The sequence below is a fragment of the Alligator sinensis genome, unplaced genomic scaffold, assembly GCF_000455745.1.
Source record: "Alligator sinensis unplaced genomic scaffold, ASM45574v1 scaffold798_1, whole genome shotgun sequence".
NCBI classification, from domain to species: domain Eukaryota; kingdom Metazoa; phylum Chordata; order Crocodylia; family Alligatoridae; genus Alligator; species Alligator sinensis.
This window is the reverse complement of record NW_005842138.1, coordinates 2,113,420-2,137,826: the sequence shown is the minus strand read 5'-3', so window position 1 is coordinate 2,137,826 and position 24,407 is coordinate 2,113,420.

The window sequence follows — 24,407 nt, the reverse complement described above, 5'->3', positions numbered from 1 at the left end:
AAAGAGAAACCCAGTTAAGGTTTTGACCAGCTCTGCAGTTGGTTAAAAAATAATTACAAAATAAATTGCCACAATTTCATATTTTCATATTTTAAATTCAGAATTTAATAGGCATTTTCAAAATTTGAAACAAATTGGCCAGCTTTATGGTAACTTTATGGCTATTTAGTGACATAAGTGTGTGGCACATTAACATAAACGGTCCTGTTTGTTATCTACTGCAGGCTCTCATTTTCACTGTGGTAATTAAACCAGAGTTTGGCATGCTCGTTAGAGCTATTTCTCTAGCAAAACAGGAGTTCCACAGATGTTATTGCTGTGGGAATATTAAAAACATCGGTATTTGCTTCAACCCAGCAATAATTTGCTGCACCCAGATCTGGTTGCTAGACAAACTTGTCCCTTGGTTTTGTGTTGGGTTGTCCAATTCCTGAACAAGTGTGACTGAAAATGAAAGAGACCTGGATGGAGGAAAAACCCAAGAGGTGACTAGTCCTTTCTTTTGAGTGGAGCACATTTTGTCCTCTTACAACCCAAACTCCCTTTGCCTTGTTAAGAGAGTAAGATCCTAGGAATCTGTACTCCTTCTTGTCATAAATAACATACTGATAGTAAGGTTGGCTCAGGCTACTTGGTGACAGCTGCACTTGCCTGTAAGATCCAGTAAAATAAGGATGTGAGTTAAAACTCTCATGAGTAACGCCGGTGTTAAAAGCATTGGGCTTGTTGTAGCAGACGGATATCTAGGTCTGCATAAAGGCTGTGGCTTCTGCCCAGTATGGTCTGTGGCAGGCAGACCTGAGGTCAGTTTCTGACTCTAAAACATACTCAAGACCATCTGATCAGTCAAAACCATATGAATGTCTCTGGGAATCTCACACATTAGAAACTGGTACTTCTAGCAGTACGAATGATGTGGCTTTATTCCCTGAGATACAAAAAGTCCTCAACAAAATGTGGTCTAAAATAGCTTGAAGGAAGTTATAACTGATCTGATAAAAACATTCCTCCCATTACTAATGTCTAAGGAGTCAATCACACATCTTTCTCACTCTTTGGACACTCACATGTCTAGTCTTTTTGCTGTGCTTAGGTGAAGGTAAACTTCCCTGTCTTTTCTTTCATCTGCAAAGAGGTTTAGGAACCTATTGAAAACTGTGCCTCGTGGATGTGTAGTTAAAAGCAGTATAAGGGCTAATCCTGTATCAGCTGAGGCAGATTTGTTTTGTGACGTTGAATTTTTAGTCTTGCATTGCTATAGTTAATATTTTTACATGAAGTCTCCAAGCTTCTGGGAATTCTACAGTTTATCAATATTTTGAACATACTGTTTGGAAGAAAAGTATCTCCTCTTAATTTAATTATGTTCATTACTTAATGAACACTGTTCCTTTCTGCTGTGTTAGTGGAATTTTTCCTGCAGTCACTTATCTGTATTATAGTCATGCCTCACATCCCAGATGAAATTGGGCTCCATTGGTGCTAAGTACTGTGCAAACACATAATGAGGGAGAAATCTTCCCCTGAAGAGTGTCATCTAAATAGATAAGATGAACAAAAGCTGGCAGAAAAGAAGTATTGTCACCATTTGCAGCTGGGGTTCAAAGTCAGAAGTGACTTGTCCAAAGTCAGGTACCAATCCTGTAGTGCCAATGGGCATTTGACCTGAGGTCTCTTGAATGCCAGTCTATGATGATATTTTGTCTCCTCCTAAGTACTTCATTCTGATTGGTGGAGTTACACAGATGTTCCTGTGGGAATATTAATGTTAAAAGTGGTTGATTTTTTTTCCCTGCTTTATTCTGCACTGCCCTCAGAGAAGTTGTGGTGGAGCCAGGATTGTTCTTTACATTCTCGCTGTAATGCTTCTTCCTCAGTAACCAAGGGTGAATGACTGGGGTACCATCTTCAACTGCTGATTTTGTGGGTGTGCAAGAATGATGGTGTGACAGACTATGTACTTTATTGTGAGATTTGTGTTAACAGTGTTCACGTTGTTGTTATAACCTGAGTTATACCATATTATCTCCTTAGGCTGTGCATGAGAGAAATGAGGTGGGTTTAGTGCCAAGGCTGGTGAAATAGACCTTTAGTATCAAGTACCTTTAGTCTTGAATGACTGTGTTGGCATATCAAAAGAGGTGGCAGCCTAGGAGGAGTCAAGGGGAGATAAACATGACAGAAAGGAGAATGGGCTGTAAAAATAATCTGGCAGGTCTGGTGCCAGAAAAGTCTCGGGGACTGAGAGAAGTCAGAAGAGCTCTGGGGAGCTGGGAAAGACTGAAAAGGCGTGTTCAGACAAGTGCGCATGTGTAGTTTGCGGCACCTCATAATTTTTACTTGCTAACCTGTCTGAGGCTCTGCAAACCACATGCAGCACACATGCACCCATGTGCCATGCTGCAGACTTGATACCAGGAGCTTCAGGTATTAAAAAAAACCAATGTGTCAAAAAAAGTGGTGAGACACATGCTCCAGGAGACTCCAGAAGGCTCCCGGGAGGCTGGGTGCTCCAGGGAGATGCTCTGGCTGCTGGCCAGAGTGTCTCCCCTCCTCTAGGTCTGCCCTGGCTCCTCCAGCATGCCAGGAGCCAGGAGAACCAGGGAATGGGTAGTTTTCCCAAAGCAGGGCATTTTGCCCCACACCACAGCACACATGCAGGGGTGTGTACAGTGGCAAAAAGTAGTGGCACATATTTGTGCCGCTACTTTTTGTGCTGCTCCAGGACTATGTCCCAGCATGTGTGGACATAGCTGAAGGGAACAGCTGAATGTCTTTATGGGTGCTTAGGGCTGTGCAGGCTGGACTGGGGATGGAGGGACTACTTGACCCCTTTGCCTTTACCGAAGAGACTGTCTGCTATGTTGCTTGAACTGTGGGTTGCACAGGTCACCCCAAGCAGAGGTGAAGCCCCTCTCTCAGGAGTGGAACTGGATACTAGCTCCTTGAGTCCAGGCCATGGAGAACCAGGGAGAATGAGGGACTACAAGGCTGGGGTCTCCAAGCAGGAACAAGCTTGGGCTCCCCCCTTGCTCTAGAAGCCAAGCCTGGGCTGGCTCAAGGGGTACTCTCAGAGACCAGACAAGACTGCAGTGGTCCTAAGCAAGCACCCTCCTGAAGGGCACACTGAGACAGATGGCCATTGCCACTGTTGGCCCAGCCACTTCTACAGTAGGCCCAACTACTACCATAGCCCAGGGCACAGAAATTGCTTGTTAGGCTTCTGCTCTATAGCACTCCTCATCTGGGCAATTCTGAAAAATGCAATTTTGTGCAAAACTTGTCTGTCTTCTATCTCTTCTCTTTCATATCCATCATATCATTCCTTTCCAGTGTTGGTGGTTGGGAGGAAATATGCTTTGTTGTGAAGCTGTTGTTTAAAGAGTAAGAAGTAATTTCTTCATGTGATATTCTATATGCATTTTGATATTATAGGTCTAGAAAGTCACCTGATTGCCCAACATGTTGCCAGCACTCAGGTTAATTTGGCTATTTATTCTCTCCTTTCCATTGCACAAGCTAAAGCCACAATGAACTGGTCAGCCCTGTGACAGAACAAATAGTTCCAGTCTGTTTGATGAGCTATCCAAGGAGTAACCTTCTCATAAAGTGTACTTGCTAACCTGAAAGATCAGTTCCCTATTTTAAAACATGACACACTGCATGAAGGCCCACTTCCAAGTCTGCCAAATTCCAGGCAGTTAATGTGTTGTCAGATGAATCATCTGCAAAGTAATAGAAATAGTAGTTTCAAAAGTAAACATGATTGACCAGTATTATCAAAATATGCACTATCTGTCCTGAGCTAGAGCAAATAAAATATGAAAAGATTTCATGGTAAACTGTGTTTAAAGATTAACTGATGAAATTATTTTCCCTCTACTTTCTTAGGAAGTTGCAATGATCAGACAGAGTATTCCATGCCAAATAATGCTATCAGCAGATCATCAAAGGAATATGTTCACTTCCAGTAAAATGATGGAGGTATCCAGTAGTGTACAGGGTATAATTGCATTAGGCAAACTTTCTTGACCTTGTGTCTTCTCTTGAACTGTAGTCTCCACTCCAGCTCTCCATTCTCTTCTCATTTGCCTCTGAACACTCTCCTTAGATAATACAAAGTGCTTGGAGAGATCCATACCACCCCAGCACATGAACTCTAGGCTTTTCATTTGAATGAATGAACATTCAGAAGATATATGACATGATTGAAGCACGGCATATTTGAATGGGTTGAAATAGTGGTGTATAAAAAGGCATCCTTCTGCCCCCACTGACTAGAATCCATGTTCCCAGGGAGCACTTTGGTATCAGTTTGGACAGTTTGATGTAATCTGACATAGATAACTGAAGCTATCTAGGCTCAAAGATGTATTAGTTGTGAACGTTCATTTTTGTTTTTACTGGCCTGGTGCCAGTAAATAAGTCACCAAAACCACTGGGTGAGTGTCATTTGATAGGAAAAGGCTGGGATCACAAGGAAGCCTTCTGTCTTTTAACAAAAAAAAAATGCTGAGGTAAGCAGTGTCAAACCCAGCTGCATCAACATGATGGTGGGAAGACAAATGAGAGCTTTCACTGCTGGATATGGGGGATAGAGAGCCCACAGCTCTGAAAAACCTCTTCATATCCCAGAAACAGCTGTCATAACTGAAACTGCAAGGGACTGCTTTTTAAACTACTGGCTTTGATAAGGAGAATTCTCTCCCAACCTTTTCTCTAGCACATAAACATACTTGTTGCAACACAGCTCATCTGAAAAATGACTGGAGATTTAAATATCTTTAAAGATTTCTATCCTCTTTCTTGTGCCCAGTCCCTAGCTGGCATCTGTCAAGTACCTATCACCAGCCTATCTGGCTGCTTTTTGTATGAACTTAATGCTTATCTTGTGAAGCAAAGCTGTCTAGATTTTCTGTTAAGGAAGCTGAACTTTACCAAGTTAGATCTAACATTTACACTGTTGTTGGCAGTGAATCATTAAATGAGCCACAATAGAAGGGATGTGGGGTCAATTTAGAATAAACATTCAAGCTGATGACAGTTTAGAAATGTTCTCTTGGTCTCTCCCTGTGTGTATTCTGGGAAGCCAGGGTCACCCAAAATCAGGAGTGATGAAATATATGTACTCCCTGTCTGACCTGCTGCAGAGAGGCAAAGAGTGAGTGAAGCGGAGGGGTCTAGGCAGTGTGTGTATGTATGTATGGAATAGGAGGAGAGGGGAGAAACATAGAAAGGGGGAGGAGGTGTTGGTGGTGGAATGAACTTGAGACAGGGACTGCTTTCTCTCCACAGGGCCTGCCAGTTTCTTGTGGCTGTTGCCTGGGTAATGGCTGGGGGATTACGAGGAATGCTTGGAGACGATATCCTTCTTTTGGGCTCATGGATGGAGCAGAAGGGGGTAGATGGCTTTTCTCTTTCTGTTTTTTCTTTTTATATTCAGCAGATTAGACAGGCGGGTTGCTGTGGCGACGACACGGAGGAGGTCTCCGGCACACCTGCACCACAAATAAGGAGTCCCGCCAACATGGACTTATGGAGTCCTGGAGGCAATTTTTTGCTGTGGAAAGCATACAAGGGGAAAAAAAGAGAGACAGAGGGAGAAAGAGGAGGAAGGAGAGGGAAGGGGGGGGGCTAGTAGAGAAAGGGAAATCAATACACTACCATCTCAGTTTAACGGCAATGCTTACTTGTTACAAAACAGGATATGCATACACAAGATATACACAGACTGTACACAGAAATACCCTGAATAAACTGCTCTTAGGAAAGAGGAAAGAACAAGTATCCTTTTGGTTGGACCCTATTGAGTATATTGAATATTATGCAATCTGTGTATTTGGGTGCGGGGTGTGGAGAGGAGGAAACAAACCTGGAATGACCATGGAGATGGCAGAGCTGGATATAGGACTAAGGGAGGGATTGGTGGGGGTAGGTGGGGAGGGAGGAGGCAAAGGAGTAGGGCTGAAATGGAAGGTTACTCTTTGGCTGTCAGGAGAAGGGGGAGTATGTGTGTGTGCGCGTGTGTGCGCTCGCATGCACGTGCATATATGAGATTGCATTTTTTAGCAGATCTCTATTAAAAAAAGAGTGCAGAGTGGTGTGGAAAATGACATTATGCACCTTCTCTTTAGCTAAGACAGAGTAAGGGGGGTGGAAGTGGGAGGAAAAGGTAAAAAATAAAATTAAGGAGGTCCTAAAGCCAAACATGTCACCGTGGAATGTTTTGGCACCCCTCCAGCTTCTTCTAATGAAGCAGTCAGCTCTGTGCAGACTCACTGTCCTTGCCTCACCTCTCCTGGACATTCCCTGTCTCCTTCTCACCATTGTGAAAGTTCCTCCTCCTGCCAATCCCTTCTGGTAGCTTTTCACGTTATCTTCTGTTTTCCCATCATCCTGAGTGAATCCATGAGCTGGGGCACTTTCCAATGTAAATATACACATGAGGTTAAATAAAATAAAAAACGTGTACGGGAACAGGTACCAAACATACAGATGTGTCTTTGTTACTGCATATGCCTAAGTGTGGCTGTTGAAAGACTGGATTTTCTGATGTGTCTCAATCTCTGTTCATTTCAGAGGCAAAGACTTCCACTAGTAGTGATATTTGATAAGAAGAAACATTTCATGTTTCTAAGTAATAAGAGTAACAAGCAACTGGGGTCAGTGCCGTACTTTTGAGGGAAAGACCAGAGAAACAGGGCCTTCCTCAGTTTCCTGCTCTTGTGTCTGGTGCATGTCCAGAAGCTTTTCCCAGTTTGAAGGGAAGAAGCATGTTGTGATTCATTCAGTATGGAGCTCTCTGACCAGTTGCTTTCAGGGGCAGATGGATGAAGCCAGAAGTGGGTTGCTGGAATTGGAAAGGGGTGCAATTGGGTATTAGTTGTTGGTGATACTGTACTGACCTAAGAATTGGAGCTGGAAAACCAAGATGCCTTAGAGCAAAGAGTTCAGTTTCTAACAGGCTCAATTTAACTTTTAATCTTTCTAGGGCAAGTTCTATATAGTTGATTGTAGGGCAGCCTTTCAGGTATAAGGGCAATTTTTTCCAGTCTTCTTTGTATAGTTAATGATCCCTTGACATTTTTATTAAGAGTAGTAGTTTCACTTGCTGTCCTATCCCAACATGTCCTTTTCTTGTCAATGCCTTGGGAGTTCAGAGTTTTTCTCTGTCCTGAGGAATCCTGCCTAACAGAGTGCCTGCATATGTTTATAAATAAAGCATTTGGGGACCATTCAAAATGAAAATCACTGGAAATGTAAAATGCTATCTTTTAAAATGTTATCCGTCTTCCTTAGTAAGTGTAGAATGAATCCTCAGGCCTGACAGGAACATGGGACAGGCCCGACAGGGACATCTGCTGGGTGGCTGCATTTTTCTTGTGTTATCTACTGTGCTGAGTTTACATGATATTCTATACTGAGCTGTCTCTTCTGTGCAGACTATGCAAACAAGGTGATGAGGGGAGTAAGTGTTTTGTTCCGTGGTTTGATGGTATATGTGAACCAACTATTTAAAAGAGTAACTCTGTGACTGATCCAAATCCCATCACAGTTTGTGCTGGGAGGGAATATAGGCTTCTTCAAGGTATAATTAATAGCTATAGTAAAGGGGGTGGAGGAACCTAACAAATACATGTAGATAAAGATCAGAGTGTCTTTGTAGCTCAGTAGCATTGATATAATTCCCTGGACCTTACGGGAAAAGCTCAGGATACCAGATCAGTATGTATATTTAGATTCTGATCTACTTTATTGTAATAAGCCTGGAGTGACTCAACTGAACTCTGTGGATTCACTCCAAATTTACATCTGAGTTACTATGCGTAAATTAGTCCTTAATTATTCACCATTAAAATGTTTTGTTGCCTCTTCTTTCACAGAAAGTGTAGTGAAGAGTGTCAGAATTATTTGGGTAATTATTGGTGTTTGCTTATATCACCCGTTTCACACTAAAAGTATTTGCTTTCATAAATCAGAGGAGTCTGGGTTTCACAGATTCCTCTAGAACCTCATATTTCATATATTGTTTCTTTTAAAATTGTGATATGTGTGTGGGGAATTGTGTGTATGTGTGCCCACAAATTCCTTTATGTGGGCACAGCTACAGTATAATATCAGAAATTATACAATTACAAACCAGACACAATAGAAATTGATTCAAGTTGAGATTAAGGCATTTGATACACATCAGAGCAGATAGCCTAGTTTCAGAGAGCAGAAAATTTGATTAAAGGAGTGTTTGGTCAATAAGATTCTGAAGTATTAGTTTTAGTTTGCTCGGTTATAAGAAAAAAGAATGATTGCTTGTTTATGGCTGAGCTGAAATGTTGAAAAGTTAAATTTAAAAGGAAATGACTATATGATGGCCAGTACCTCGTGAAAAACAATGCTTCACTGATCTATGTGAAATGCATGTTGAAAGAATATTATCTTTGGGCCTTTCAGTCCTTAGTTTAAAAAAAAGGTGACAAATTCTTCTTTAAAATACTGTGCCAAAAAATATGTTAGCAGTTTTGCAGCCTCTGTTGATTTCCTGCAGGAGAAAAAAAACCAGTCAAAGGAAATTCAAACTGCCTAGAGATTCTAACCACGTGCTAAGTGAGGTTTCACAGAGGCCACAGCAGAGTACGGTATGCTACTCAGTCTGAAAGCTTTTAACATGCCAGATACAGTATCTATAACCTTTTAAAAAAATGGTTTTCAGGAATTGGGTCTGGAGAACTAATAACATCCAGCATGAGGAGGTATATGAGCAGAGCATATAGGAAAAGGAAAACTGTTTCCTCCACCTTTCACATCTCTAGTTTTATTCCCAGAAAGAATGAGTTGGTGGAATCACACAATTTCTGGGCTTGTTTGACTCCTCTGGGGAGGAAGAAAATACTATTGGTTGATGTAGTGTGCCACATAAATGGTAGCTTGAGGAGGTTCTGGTGTTCCAGTTTGGTCTTCCAACTAGTAGCACAAAAGTAGTTTTGAGGTGGGTTGGGGCATGTCATACAGTAAAAATCAGAGAGAGCCTGTGTCTGGGACCCCAAGTAATGTTAACTGTGACTAAATTCCCATTGTTCTCTCTCTGTATGAACGTTGGACCCAGAGGACAGCTTTCTTCAGGAGTCCAAGAGAGAGAAAACGGTACTTGCACAGCTGGCAGATACTTAGTCCCTCGACTTTTACATGTGAAAGAGGAGATCTGTTTTTGTTGGCTTCTCACAGATTGAGCTGGCCCTGGTTTGTGAAGTATTTCAAAGCCCTTTAAGATGTGAGACAGTTATCAATACACATGCAAGTTAAATGGTATGGGTGTTTGAAATGAATCAACATGTTCTTGCCTGCAGATTTGGAATGTAATTAATCAACATGCTCTGAATGGCTTTCCTAATATTAATGTTGTTTCTATTGCCAAGCTATTCAAGCTATTTGGTGCCCATGTAAGGTACCCACTAGGTCTCTGAAAAGGCATTTCACTATTGTATATTCTTGTGTGCCTTCTTAAAAGCCCTTGTTTAAAAATAAGCATTGCAGAGAGCATCATGTTGCACCCCTAAGCCACAGTGAAGTGCAACACCTCCGGAGTGAAATGTGACAGCTGTTTAGCAATACACAGCAACCATATATTACAGTTTAGGACAGGAAGTGTGGAATATCTTATAACATTTGAAATTTTAGGTACTTGTAATATAATTACTTCAATTAGAATTTGACCAGGAGACTGAGGAAACTCCCAGTCTCAATGATTTCAATGAAATCAGGATTTCACCTGAGGGCTCTTGACCCTAAAAATAAGGTGTGGAAAATGACATGTCCTCCATCTAGGGTGTTTTATTTCCAAGAATACATTAGCTCTTCAGCCTCGGGGTCACTCACCCTTGTACTTTGCCTATGGGATTTTACGTTCCTGACAGTTGTTCTGATTCTTTAATGTCCTTCCCCCAATGATAGTATAATTTTTCCACATAACCAAAAGCATTGATTTTGAACAAACGTTAGCAAGATGAGGTCAGTTGTTATTTTCTTGCACCTAATCCCTTTCTTCATTGTACACTGTCTTGCAGACATAAAATATTATTCTGTAAATGTTAATTATTATTACAGATTCCTTCCTTTCCCAAAGAATTGAAAGACTGAAGGGGCCCAGGCTTGCTATACTGTCCTCTCATATAGCTATAAATAGTTCGTGAGAATTAGGATCCAACAGATCTACAAATTCATGCCAATGAATCTCTGAGATATATCTGTCTTTCTATCAATCAAATATCCGAGGCTTCTCATTTATGCACTTCCTCTCACAGGCAAATATACAGGCAAAGTATATATAAGTGTGTGTGTGTGTATGTGTATATATATATATATATATATGTGTGTGTGTGTGTGTGTGTGTATACATATATGTATATATATATGTATATATGTATGTGTGTATATATGTGTGTGTATATATATAGTGTGTGTGTGTGTGTATGTATACATATACACATATATACACAAAAATATATACACATAAAACACACACATACATATACATATGTATATATATGTATGTATATATATATATATGTATGTATATATATGCACAAACTGTGATGGGATATATATATTCCTTCCTGTGAGCTGAAGTGCATAAATGAGAAGCCTCAGATATCTGATTCATTTAGTTCAGGAATACTTGAGTAACAGTAAAGATAAGATCAGGTTATTTCTTGGAAGGAGTTTTGAAATGCTTTCATAGCTTTTGCCAAGGCTTTATATGTTATATTTGTACGTGTATGTGTGATTTTGGTTTTCCTGTGAAATAACTTTGCGTGTCCTGTACACATATTACCAGACCCAGTTCAGGACAACTGATAGTACTTGAATTGCATTGCCATGTCATTTTTCTGTGGGCTGTGCATGTGTGGTCTTTCTCATTTTTGAGAAATTTGTTTTTCTTGAAGTCTCTTCATTCTTTAGCCTCTCAGAGCCACTGGAGCCTGACTGCCTGCTTCCTCCTTTTTAGCTTTTCTCTTCAAGTCTCATTGGCAGTTAAGAGGATTTTCTGCTAGGATATTTTGTTTCATTAAGGTTAACAGGCATTTAAAAAAAAGAAAGATTCTGTCTGAGTGATTTTTACCTTTGGTTGTATTCTGCATTACTGCATTAGAACACGAATGCCTCTGATGGTGCGAGTCTACAGCAGTGGGTAGGAAAATCAGTCATGTAGATATTGTACCTATGACATGAAATGGACTCCAAAAAGAGGAATATGACATGCTTTATTTTTATGTTCCTCTTGGATAGCTACAACTCTGTAATTTAAAATTAACCAGAACTTGACAGATTCCCACAAATGCTGCACCCTCTTTAGCTAATTTTAATGACATTTTCTTCTGTATAAAATCCACTGACCTAGGGTTTGAGGTTTAATTTTCCTAGGACAAAAGTGGAAATGTATTTAATGACCTCATTCCATTTTGACTCTGTGGTTAGCCAGAAATGCACGGGGTTGTGGGTTGTTTCAGTTTTGAGGGGCAGTTGGCATAGAGCCAGGTATCTTTAATATTATTGCACATTCTTAGTCAACAAACACAAAGTCCTGTTTCCCCCAAAAAGAAGGAATAAAACAGAGATTGTGCCTTTACTCGTATCTCCACGCTTCTCTTAGACAGCCCTCACATGCAAGCTCTCTTGATTACTTTTTTCAGGAACAGGCTACCAATGCTTCTGTATCTGGTCCTTCCTTGTTACCTTCTCTTTCAGTTCCTCATGTCTTTCTGCTGTTTCTCTCATTCTATTGAAAAATAATCATGAATAAAGCTTGTCAGATATTCTGCAGTAACTGCCTAGTTGTACAGTCTTATACTACCACAGTATGTGCAAGATAGCTTGCTTCGTTTTCATTGAGGGGTAAGGGTATGCAAACATGCAGTTAACACAGAACAGTTGACACATTCTAGCTTATCTCACAGTAACTAGTTTTCATGTCCCCTGTCCTTTACAGATGCATGTAGTTTCACAAAACCATAGCTAAGAACTTTCCATCATGTTGTGGCTTGTCTCTGCTTTCATTTTGGGCAGCCTTTGTTTCCGATGGTGACTGCTATTGTTTCAGCTTCTTGATTTCTTAAAGAAGCTTGATGGCTTTCTTACGCTGATCAGGAATTAAAGGTTGCTTTAAATTCAACCAACTTCAGTGATGATTAATCCAAATCAAAACACAAAACTACTTGGACAGTTGTTAATACAATTCAATAAAATGCAGAAAACTTAATACCATTCTGCTTCATAGAGCTACATGGAGCCACCAGAAGTGCTTGGGTGTGCACATGCTCTAGTAGCTTAGTAGTAGTGCCTGCTGTCTTCAACCAGAACTTCTAGCAGGAGAATGAAGTATAGATAGGTTTGGCAGGTTTTGATTTTTATTAGTAAACATTGAGATACCCAATCAATTTCACCTCACAGTTGCAAACTGATGAAATGATATTTCCATCATTAATAATCAGAATGTATAGAAAAGGGACGTAAGAAAAATGATGGCTGAAGGAATGTGTGACGACAGGGGAAGCAGTCCTACAGACCATGCTGACTGTAGTTTGGACTGCAACTCTCAGAAACCCCAGGAGACTGGGAACAAAGGAAGAGGAAGGGACAAAGCGGATGAAGGAGCCAGGACTGATGGCAGCTCTGCCACTCAGCTGGCAGCAGTCCTACAGTAGTTATGTTTGTTGTGGTGGGCAGTTAAACTGCAGTATAATAATGGTATACTGTTATTAATAAATTAATAAATTGCCTGCCCCTCACACCCCTAATTTCACGCAAATCTGTAAATTTAAATCTATAAAAATCAAAATAAATCCTTAAAAAGAAACATTGATGTTATCCATCAAAATTATTAAAAAATAAAGATGGATTCTGCCAAGCCTAAGTATAGACAAAGCCTTACATGCAAGTATGGAGCTTTGTAAATGAGTTGTCACAGCATCTGCCTGCATTGTTGTTTTATAATCACAATGACTCAAACACGAACTCCCTGGCACCAGGTGTGAGAATGGATCTTAATTGTACATCTACATTGAGGGAAACATCCCAAAGATATCAAAAAAGTTGAGGGGAAGGAACATGTGCCTCTTCCCACACTCTAGTCTATTGCTTTCTTTTTTATTGCACATCCACAGTAAATTTATACTCTATTTGAATGAGGAAATGGTGGTGGCAGACCCTCCCAAGCGGTTTGACAAGAGACGTTTATTCACTTTAGTCTGAGCTGCTTATTCTCCCCTCCTTAACTTTGCTATTATACCTTCATGACCTTATCTCTGGAAGCTGTTCTGACACACCCATTTCATCTGCCCTGAAAGACAGGAAGCCCTGTTCTTGTTCACTCCTTAATTCCAGTCAGTGCATCACTCCCATGAAATGTCTGGCTTCTGCTGATTTTAGGGCCTCATCCAACTCCCAGTAAAGTCAGTGGGAGTCTTTCCACTGAATTTAATGAGAAGTGGATAAGGCCCTGATGGGCGGGCACCAGTCTCAGGATGCTTCTGATTCCCTGGCAAGGCAACATGAGGCCATGCTGCAGCAGCTGCTGCCTCAAGCCTTTTGTTTTTTTAACCTACCCATATGAAGAGCATGGGGACAATCCACTACCACCCGGCTTTATCTGGAGTCTGCTTCAACGTTTGTGATTTAGTGAGTGGGTTTGCTAACTCAGCTTGTGAAAATCACATTCTTTATCAGCTCCCCAGATGGTCTCAAACACAACAGAACCAAATCCAAATCCTTCAGAGTGCAAAGATAAGTTTGAATTTCCAAGAAAAACATACAGGGTATTTATCATGGATTCTGTGCACTTTTGCTCTCTGATAGAATAGTGCAGTAACCTGTGAAACTAGACATGGGCTGCTTTCTGTTACTTGTGACATTTGTGTAAAACAGAGCATAGTTATAGGAAAGTCACTGACTCAGTTTACACCAGTGGATGTGGAGAGCAGAGTTTGTCCGTGATTTTTTGAGGCTACACAGGAACAGCCCATTTGTGCTACACACTGAAATTCCCAGCTACTCTCTTTGTGTCTGGGGGCATTCTGTTTTTTCAGCATAGTATTCTGGGCAGCCAGTGCTCAAGAAACTAAAAAGAAAAGGGAGACAAAGTGGCTTCCACTCAGTGTTCAACAATCCCACCATCTGTTAAAGGAAAAAAACAACTCCATCAAAACAAAACAAAACTTGTGGCCCAATCGCTATTTCTGTACAGAAGAAATGGTACTGTAGTTTAAATTCTCTGCACCACCCATTGGATCAAAATATTAAGACCACAGTAAATTGAAGTGACCACATTTAATGGGTACTCAAAGGGCTAGGCCATGACTTGGAGCTTTTACTGTCATTTGGAAGTAAAACCTGGGAAAGAGAGAGAAACCTTGTGTTAAGCTGGCATGCAGCAGTGGATGAATGGCTGGCATTTGCAAAGCTGCATTGCAGGGGAGCTTTTAGCAGTTTGCCATTGCCAGCTGATGTCTCTGCAAGCATCATTGCCAAGAAGCCAAAACTGGAAGCAGGTGCAGGGGCAGAGGAACTGAATGTGGAGAAAGAAAATGAACAGAACTTCTGTTGTTAAAATTCTGTTGCCTTCATTAAAACCTAAACAAAGCTTTACTTTAAACTTGAATAATATTTTTAGTGTGATAGACTCCTGCATACCCACTTTGACAATCCTCTTACATTTATGCACTGAACTAAAAGACTTTTTTTTCCCCCTGCAAAGCTGTGGATTGTCTGAGAGAATGCTGTATGCTGATTATAGCAGCTTTCCTTCAGAGACTGAGAGCATCTGCTTCTTAATGTGACCCTTTGCCCCACCCCCAAGCAAACCCCCTCTTTGGAGACTTCCACCTCTGTTAGCCCAGGGCCTGGGAACAGAGCCTATTCCCCAACTCAAGTCTCTGTCTTTACTGTGCCATGTCACCAGTTCAGGCCTTTAGTATGCTGCCTTCTGATAAGCAACAAGGCAGGAAACAGTTGGTGCCAGGAATTTACATTCTTCTTAGAGAGAGAGGATATGTGCCACTCATATTGTGGTTAAGTGGATTTTGTACCTTTCCTTTAGCTCAATAAGTTACATAAAAAGGGGGTGGGAAAAGACAGGTAGAGTCATATTACAGTATAGATTTGCATGGTAGGGGTAAGCTGCACAGGATGCTCTGTCATATAGATTCATAGATTGTAAGGGGCTGGAAGGAACCTTGCAAGGTCATTGGGTCCAGCCCCCTGCACTAGGCAGGAAAGACATCTGGGGTCAGGTGACCCCAGCAAGGTGACTGTCCAGACTCCTCTTGAAGATTTCCAGGGTAGGTGATTGTACCAACTTTGGAGGGAGCTTATTCCACAGTCTGGACACCCTGGCTGTGAAGGAGTTTTCCTAGTGTTAAGCCTCAAACAGTCTTCCAGGAGTCTGTGGCCATTACTCCTGGCTTTCCCCAAGGGTGCCCTGGTGAACAGTTGTTCACTGAGCCCTTGATGTATTCCCCTGATGTAGCGGTAAGCTGCTACCAAATCCCCTCTCAGCCTTTTTTTTAGGCTGAAGAGACCTAAGTCCCTCAGCCTTTCCTTGTATGGCTTGATTTTCAAGTTGCTGATCATACAGGTGGCTCTTCTCTGGCCTCTCTCAAGCTTTTCCATGTCCTTGTTGAAGTGCAGTGCCCAGATCATGATGCGGTACTCCAGCTGCAGTCTCACCAATGCTGAGTAAAGCGGTAGAATCACTTCCTTGGTTTTGCTTGAGATGTATTGGTTGATGCGTGCCACAGTATTGTTTGCCCTGTTGGCTGCAGCATCGCACTGACAGCTCATGTTCCTACTATGGTCTATTATTACCCTAGGTAGGTCCCTTTCAGGTAGGCAGTTTGGTGCCACCAAGCCTGTAAGTACATTGGGGATTGTTTGTCCCCAGATGAAGCACTTTATAGTTTTCAAAGTTGAACTTCATCTGGTTCCAATCCACCCAACATGCCAGCCTGCCTAGGTCTGCCTGTATCTGCAGCCTATTTTCAAGCGTGACTACACTCCCCCATAACTTGGTGACATCCACAAACTTGGCCAGCGAGCTCTTCATCCCCACATCCAAATCATTGATAAAGATGTTGAAAAGCACTGAGCCATGCACAGACCCCTGAGGTACATCTCACCAGGACAACACAGATCCTTTCATTAGAACTCTCTGGGTCCTACCCCCCTAACTGTTGAGCAGTTAAGCCCGCAGTCCTTCAATTTTCCTGTGAAAACACCATGGGATACTAAATCAAAAGCATTTTGGAAGTCTAGGTATACAATGTCAACCTCCTCTCTCTCATCCAGGTGGCGAGTTACCTGGCCATAGAAGGAGATGAGATTGGTAGGACAAGACCTGTCTGCGACAAAGCCATGTTGGCTGTCATTCAGAATCCTACCTTCTGCAAGTGTATCTCACATAGACTCCTTGACGAATTTCTCTAGGATTTTCCCTGGGATAGAAGTTAGGCTAATTGGCCTATAGTTGCCTGACTCCTCTCTTCTCCCCTTCTTGAAGATGGGCACAACATTGGCCCTCTTCCAGTCTTCAGGGACCTCTCCAGGGTGCCACAAGTTTTGGAAGAGTTTCATGCCAGAGGTCCCGTGACGACTTTGGCCAGCTCCTTCAGGACTCTCAAATGAAGTTCATCCAATCCTGCTGGCTTATAAATGTCTAACTTTTCTAACTGATCACACACCACCTCAATGTCAACATTAGGAAGATGGTCATTCCCACCATGCAGATTCTGAACCTTATCTAGCATGATTTTCCCCTTAGTCTGGTGAAACATCGAAGCAAAGTAGTCATTCAGGAGTTCAGTTTTCTCATGAGTGTCGGTAACCAGCTGTCCTGATTTGTTAAGCAATGGCTCCATGCTTCCATTTGTTTTCTTTCTGTTCCTTACTTATGTAAAGGAGGACTTCTTATTGTCCTTGATTTCTGTTGCTAGTTTAAATTCTGTTGCTGTCTTAGTCTTTCTAATCTGCTCCCTACAAGTGCGGGCTGTTATTGTATAGTCCTCCTTGGGGACTGTCTCAAGCTTCCATTGTTTGTATGCCTTATGCCTCTTTCTTCTTTTTCAAGAGGACCATGATATCCCTATTAAGCCAAGAGAACTTACCAGCCCTTCTGCTACTTTTCCTCCGCATGGTAATGGACTTCTTTTGTGCTTTGAGGATTGTGTCCCTGAGGAACCACTTTTCATGCACTCCTTTTACCTTCAGTCCCTGGTCCCACAGCACTTCCCCTAATATTGCTCTGAGTCTGTTGAAGTTTGCTTTTTTGAAGTTCAAAACTTTGATGCTCCTAGGTGATTTGCCTGCCTTGCAATGGACAGTGACCATGATAGTTTTGTGGTCGCTGTTGCCTAGGCTACCCTCTATATTCAAGTCACTCACCAGTTCATCTCCTTTGGCCAAAACCAAGTCTAAGAGAGCATTACCTCTGGTTGGCCCATGCACTTCCTGAGTCAGGTAGAGCTCTTCAATACAAGTCAGGAAGCAACATGACCAATCCAGCTTAGCTGAGTGTTCCACCCAAGAGATGTCTGGATCATTGAAATCAACCATGATGACCATGTCCCGTGCGCACACAGCCTCTGCCAGTTCTCTAGAGAACACCAAACTCCCCTGGTTTGGTTGTCTGTAGTATACACCAATAGTTAACTCTCTCTCTCTCTCTCTCTCTCTCACTCTCTCTGTGTCCCCTCCCCCTCCCGTAGTTTGACCCAGAGGGTTTCAAGCCACTCTTCTTTGGAGCCCATGTCAGCCTCCAAGGAGGTGAACTGCTCCCTCACACAGAGGGTTACACCTTCATCTTTCTTCCCTACTTGGTCCCTTCTGTGCAGGGTATAACCCTCTATGGCTATGTTCCAATCATGTGAGGAGTCCCACCAGGTCTCTGTAATCCCTATTAGTTCATAATTCCTACTGGAGAGTAGGAGGACTAGCTTCTTCTGCTTATTGCCCATGCTCCTGGCATTAGTGTACCTGAGTCCTCCAGTTGAGACCTTTGCTATCTTGTCATGCTGGGGGAGATCCATTCTCTCAGGTCTTGCAAGAGTGGCTCTCCTAGTGTCCCCAGGTTCAGAGGTTACTTGTGTGCCAGTCCCTGGGCATACTCCAGTCAGTGTTTCCCCATTCCCCGGTGATCTTAGTTTAAAGCTCTATCGAGAAGATTGCCCATATGTCTGGGAGCATACCAGAAGCACTCAGTAAATCCCTCTGTTACAGCTGCAAGGGAAGCAAGGTGAAAATCCCTCTGTGATTGTATTCAGGCAAATAATGCTGCATTTAAGCACATAAATAAGTGGCTTGATCTTGGGAACTGTGAGGACATATTGATCAAAAACCCAAACAAACAATGCAAAAAAACCCAAATCCAACAACAAACCCGAAAACAACCCCCAGACTAAGTGGTCTATAGTTGCCTGAACCCCTACTTACCTGAATACCTCATTTTACACACTTAATTTTGACATGCTGGATCCAGTTGTCCTCCACTCTTCAATACATTCTTTGCACTAGTGTAGTGAGTCTCAGCCAGGGTGCCATAGCATCCTAGGGTGCCTTGAGATCCTTTCAAGGGTGCCACACACTGTTAGCACTGTTAAGGCATGCAAGCATGATTTGCAAGATTGAACCCAGAGATTTTAAACAGGAATTCATAATGTTAAAAACCATTCTGCCACGTTGTGGTCTTTCTGAATTTTTGCAACAGAAAAATCACACTATTATTTTTTTCTAGTCACAAAATGAGTGAAAAGTAAGAGCTGGCATTTTTTGAGGGGTGTGTCAAGGCTAACAAGGGGTGCCTTGAGTCTACAAAGTTTCAGAATCGCTGCTTTAGTGACTAAAACAGTCTGCCTCTTGGCTTTGACTTCCTCCCATGCTGTATGAAATGTAGTGGAATATATATAAGAACACTGCCCGGAGTCAAAAGTATTTGTGTATTTTAAAATGTTACTTATTTGGGTTTTGCATACTATGCTATAGTTGATTTAAACTAAAAAAACAACCAACCAAAGCAGCCCAAGACTCAGAGGCATAGCCACGCAGCCAGTGCTGTCTATCACTGTGTTACATGCAACTCTGTAGTTGAACCTACTTTTGTGCCCCCCCATCACAAAGCTGATCTCTGTGGCTATGGACCCTGTCACCGTCCACACCCTACTTATGCTACTGCTGAAATCTATTGTTTGTTTCCTTTTTTTGAGCTTGTATCAGATTGAACAAATAACCCTACTAGCCTGTTCCTTTTTTCATAAACATTAACACAATGTTGATGAGGCTTGCATTTCCAGCAGTGTAAGGAATGATGAATTTAACAAAAAGCCCTCAGACTCTCTAATTTTTTTCAGTGTGTTGACTTCTATTTGTAATTAATTTCTTCCCCATCAAGCACATACACAGCCATACTTTATTATCTCCCTTTCAAACCTGATGACCAAACCAGAGGTTGTATCTGTCTCTTCTGGTCCCTATTTTACCTATTTTTATAGAAAAGGTGATATGGAACCTTGTTCTGCTGAGTGCTAAGTGCTATACAGCCTCATCTTCCTTTGGGTTGTTGGGAGTTGCCCACTACAGGATGGGTCTATACATAATGCATGTTGCACTAAAGCAGGGATGTCTAACTAATAGCTTGCAGGGCCACATGTGCCCCATGAGGGGTTAAATTATGGTCTCTGAGTTCCCACCCACCTGGCTACCACACCCCCACTGCAGAAGTAGCTGGGGTCTCTAGGCTTCCCCTTCTCCATCCCAGTGAGCAGGATGGGGAAGCATGGCACAACACACAGTGCTGGGGGAGCACATGACTCAGAGTACTTGGGAGGCACAATGGGAGGGGAGACTGGCTGAGGAGCTAAAGATGAGGCTTAGCACAGTGCTGTAGCAAGGGGGGGTGGGGGTGGTGAGCGGGCTGACCACTCTGGGCGCTGAAGCGAAGGGGTGCCAACAGGTGCTGCCCAGCCGGGGCATGGCGGGGATGGATCTGTGAGCAGCTCATTGCGGGGGGGTTTAGGGATGAGAGAAGGGTGGTTCCCACTACTGCATGCACTCCCCGACAAGCATGGGTGGGGTGTGAGCCCCCTAAGTCTGTGTGCGGGGCAAGGGCGGGTTGCCACTGCAGGCTTTGCCTCGGGTGCCAAACTTCCTTGCTACAGCACTGCCTGGGCATGCAGGGCAGTAGACAGAGGGAGGCTGGTGTTGCCTGGAGACATGGGAAAGCAAGGTGGTGCTGTGTGTGGCTTTGGCTCCCACTGGTACATCTCATAGGTGGCACATGTGGTTGGGGTTTTAGAAGGAAGGCAAGGGTATAAGAACACACCATAAATTCAGAGCAGCTGATAATGCTGCAAGCAAGAAATGTTGGCAGTTTCCTTGGTGCTTCCAAAAGCTGCTCAGTACCTTTTGAAGGTTGAAATCTGGTGTGAGAGCACAATACACACAGGTGCCTCACAACATTTTTCCTCAGTTCTGGGGTTATATAATGTCATCTCTTCCCATTCTGCTGTGCAAAAGAAGCTGTCAGGGTGGCCATCTTGGTGGGAGCTAGGGAAAACTGCAGAGCTGATGATCCTTCCTTTTTTCCTAGTCATACGTGGCCCTTGCAGCACCTTGTAGAAGGGTTAAGAGCTGTTGTGGAAAGGAGGAATCTGCCTTGAGGCCTCAAAGAGGTAAAACAGTGAGAACTCGCCCTCCTGTCTTAGTTTTATGCTCTTACCTTCTACCTTTGTACTATCTTCTTAAATACTTAACGGTTCTGTCAGTCTTACATAGAATACCAGTGCTCTAAAGGGTTAATGCATCCTAACCTAGCAAATGGGATACTGTAACTTTAAGTAACTGCTGCTCACTAAATGCTGTCATAACTTATCTGATTTTATTTCTGTGACACTCAAGAAAGGATTTGAAACTCCAAGCACTTTGCAATTTTTTTGTGTGATTAAAAGCTTAAAGCAAAGAGTGGTCTAAGATATAAAAAAACTAACCAAAGCACAATAGTTCATTAATAAAGTCATGAAATTGCTAATGGGATACATTTTTTATAAACTGAACTGCCTAGCAAATACAGTAATAAGGCGGCAAATAACGTACTTATATAAAAAAAGTAATACAGCCAAGACCTATTAAATGAAACCATAGATGAAGGGGACTTATGTCATCAGTCTTTGAATTTTGTACATTTTGAACATCATCCAAAAATTATAATCCACTGTTTGAAATATTATACCAGTGGAGATGGAGAAATGGTCTCCTCATTACAAACTTATAGCCTCAAACATTCACATCCTACTGTAAATATATCACATACTGTATCATGTTCCTTATGGAAATTTTTTTTGCTTTTTGCTTTTCATTTTTAAGTTATTTTGCTAAAGGTTACAATTTGGCAATGTTGAGCCCAATTGTTCCTTTCCATTTTACTTTGCAGGAAGTGTGCTTTCTGTGAACTAAAGTAAATTATTTCAAATTTCCATATTCACCATATGGAACTTAATACACCTTAGGGATTTTGTGTGTGTGTGCGTGTGTGTGAGCACACACTTTCCCAGATTTCCAAACTATAATGTTTTTGTTTAGCATGATACTCTACTTAATTATCGCTACATTTATAATGTACTCCTTGAATAGTATGTGTGTTGTATAAAAAAATAAATACAAAACACACTAATAAAGTTCTTGTCAGCCAGAACTTACCATTTACCAGACCAAATGATCTGGCCAAAGAACAAGCCCAATAATCTTTAGACAAAGTTTCACATGTGACAACAGTACAATTCCCAATTAGTGCAAAGAATAAAGAAAGGGGAAAGAAAGTGACATTGCCAAACCAACATAACACTTTTTTACCCAATTGTCTTATTCATATTTTTCAGGTGGGGGAAGCACAAAATGAGTTATGGTAGCATTGTTTAAGCTACTTTGCATGTACTGTGGTCTACTCATTTTGAGTAGAGAAGGAGAGAGAGGCTGGTAAGTTTTCCAGTATGGTATGTTTTGTTTTTGGCTTGGGACTAATTGGAAATGCACCTCTGGTTCTACATGTTTTGGGTAACATGACACTCTGGCTTTGCATGTCAGTATATGCTGTTAAAATTCTTTCTTATTTTTTCAGTATTAAAATTGGACATTTGTGTCCCAGACTGTGGAATTTCATCAGCACCTGGCATTTATTCATTGTGTTTTACATAGTTATAGGAGGAGAAAGGGTGCACTATATAAACAAATAGAAAGTTTAGTAACACAATGAAAGCACACAAACAAGGCATATACACTGCAAAGCTAGAATCTCCTGTTCGCCAAGATATATAGAATTGGAGTCATAGTTTCAACTGGTAAGAAGCCAAAAGGAAATAAATAGTATTCAAGATTATTGCATTAATGAAAGTGGCAACCAAAATCAAAAAAGGCTGCATAACTCTTTGCTGTACATAAATAAAAGCTGTAAGGCAACAGACATTAATAATGCATATTTTCACTAAGACATTTAGAGCCTGATCGTACTCTCAGACCTGTGCGCATGCTGATGAGTTTTGGACTCTGCTGGCTGCAATTGCACAGAAAATGTGTGGGCTTGGATCCAAAATCCTTCTGAACATCTACTGCATTTAGAAACATTAGGCTAACTAGGTGAAATTCACCCCCAGGGTAGGCTTGTGCAACCTTTCACTATTTAGTTCTTGGAGTTTTGGTGGGATGTGAGGTATGCTCAAGCAGTATGCTCATGCTGCCTTTTGCACAGAAGTAAAGTTCACTTTAAAAGGTGAACTCTTTAAGAAAAATATATCTCAAGCTGCATCCTCTCTTCTCCCCACCCCCTGCCCATTTACTAGGTCTTGCTAATATAAGAAGAAATGTCGTATTTTTTATAATTTCCTTTTCTTTCCATCAACCTTAGCATTGCAGTTGTAGTAATTACAGAGATTTTTTTTTTAATTTTGCAAGAGAATGTCATTTCATTTTGAGAATGCTGAGCAATTGTATATATTATTTTTATATGCATGGATATTTTTCTCCAAATAATTAAAGAGTAACCTGGTGAGAGATGCTTACCCCCGGTTTGCAAAACTGAAGTAGAGAGGATCCAAAGAGCCAATCCAAAGAACAGAAATACTTTTTGAGCTAGGACTGGAACTCTGGTACTTTGGTATTCTTGCTTCTTGGACCATGCCTTCTGAATACAAAAAAGCCATATGGGTTGTTCATCTAGGGAAGAAAATTGAGCGAGGAAGACCATAATCAGATACCATCTATAAAACAGAGTAGGTAGATAATAACACAAGGTCATACAACGTGGGCTTAAAATTCATCTCAACAGAAAGCCTGGAACAGTCTGATACACTATTTAAGTTTCACTTAATGTTAGAGAAGACTTAAGTGGCACATGGATTTTGTGCAGAACCTCTGCAGAGAGGTGAATTTTATTCCCAGAGGATGCATTATACATATCAGTGTTAAAAATTGCTTTGCTCAGGCTTAATTGCCAGGGCTGCATTTTTATTACTCCCTTGGGGTTTTGTGGATAAACTGTGTTTTAGTCTGATTTTTAAGAGGCACTCAGTTTTCCAGAGGAACTCAGTTGGAGATGGGAACTCTCAGCACCATTAGAAATTGGACTATTAGGATTTTCACTTTTTTTCAAAATGTTTTGCCGAAGTCAGTTACATGTGTAGTACAGAGGCTTCTCTATAGCACCTATCAGTGTACTCAGTGTACCACCAAATATGAAGACTAAGATGCAGAGCACTTGTACTCTTTGTTCAAGTCAGTAGTATCTAAGGCCACTCAGGAGCTGGGTCTGGTACATAGCTGTCATGACCCTTCAGATCAACCATTAGTTGGGGTGGTGGTGGCTGGAGACTCCCTCTTGAGGAGGCATCCATCTGCCATCTTGACCTGTTGCTCAGGTGGTCTGCTGCTTGCCCAGAGCCTGGATCCAAGAGGTCACAGTAGGATTACTGAGACTCATCCGGTCCTCTGATTACGACTTCATGCTGCTCATCCATGTGGGCACCAATGATACTGCCAGGAGAGACCCTGAGCAAACTAAAAGTGACTACAGGGCTCTGGGTGCAAGGGTAAAAGGGACAGGGGCTCAGGTGGTGTTCTCTTTGATCCTTCTGGTCAAGAGGAAGGGCCCAGGCAGGAGCAGACACATCCTGCAGATGAACACATGGCTGCACAGATGGTGTTGCCAGCAGAGTTTTGACTTCTTTGACCACAGGAATGTTCCAAGAAGAAGGATTGCTAGGAAGAGATGGAATCCACCAGACAAAGAGAGGGAAGAGCATCTTTACAGGTAGGCTCACTTAGCTACTGAGGAGGGCCTTAAACTATGTTCACCAGGGGATGGAGTCCAAACTCCTGAAGTAAGT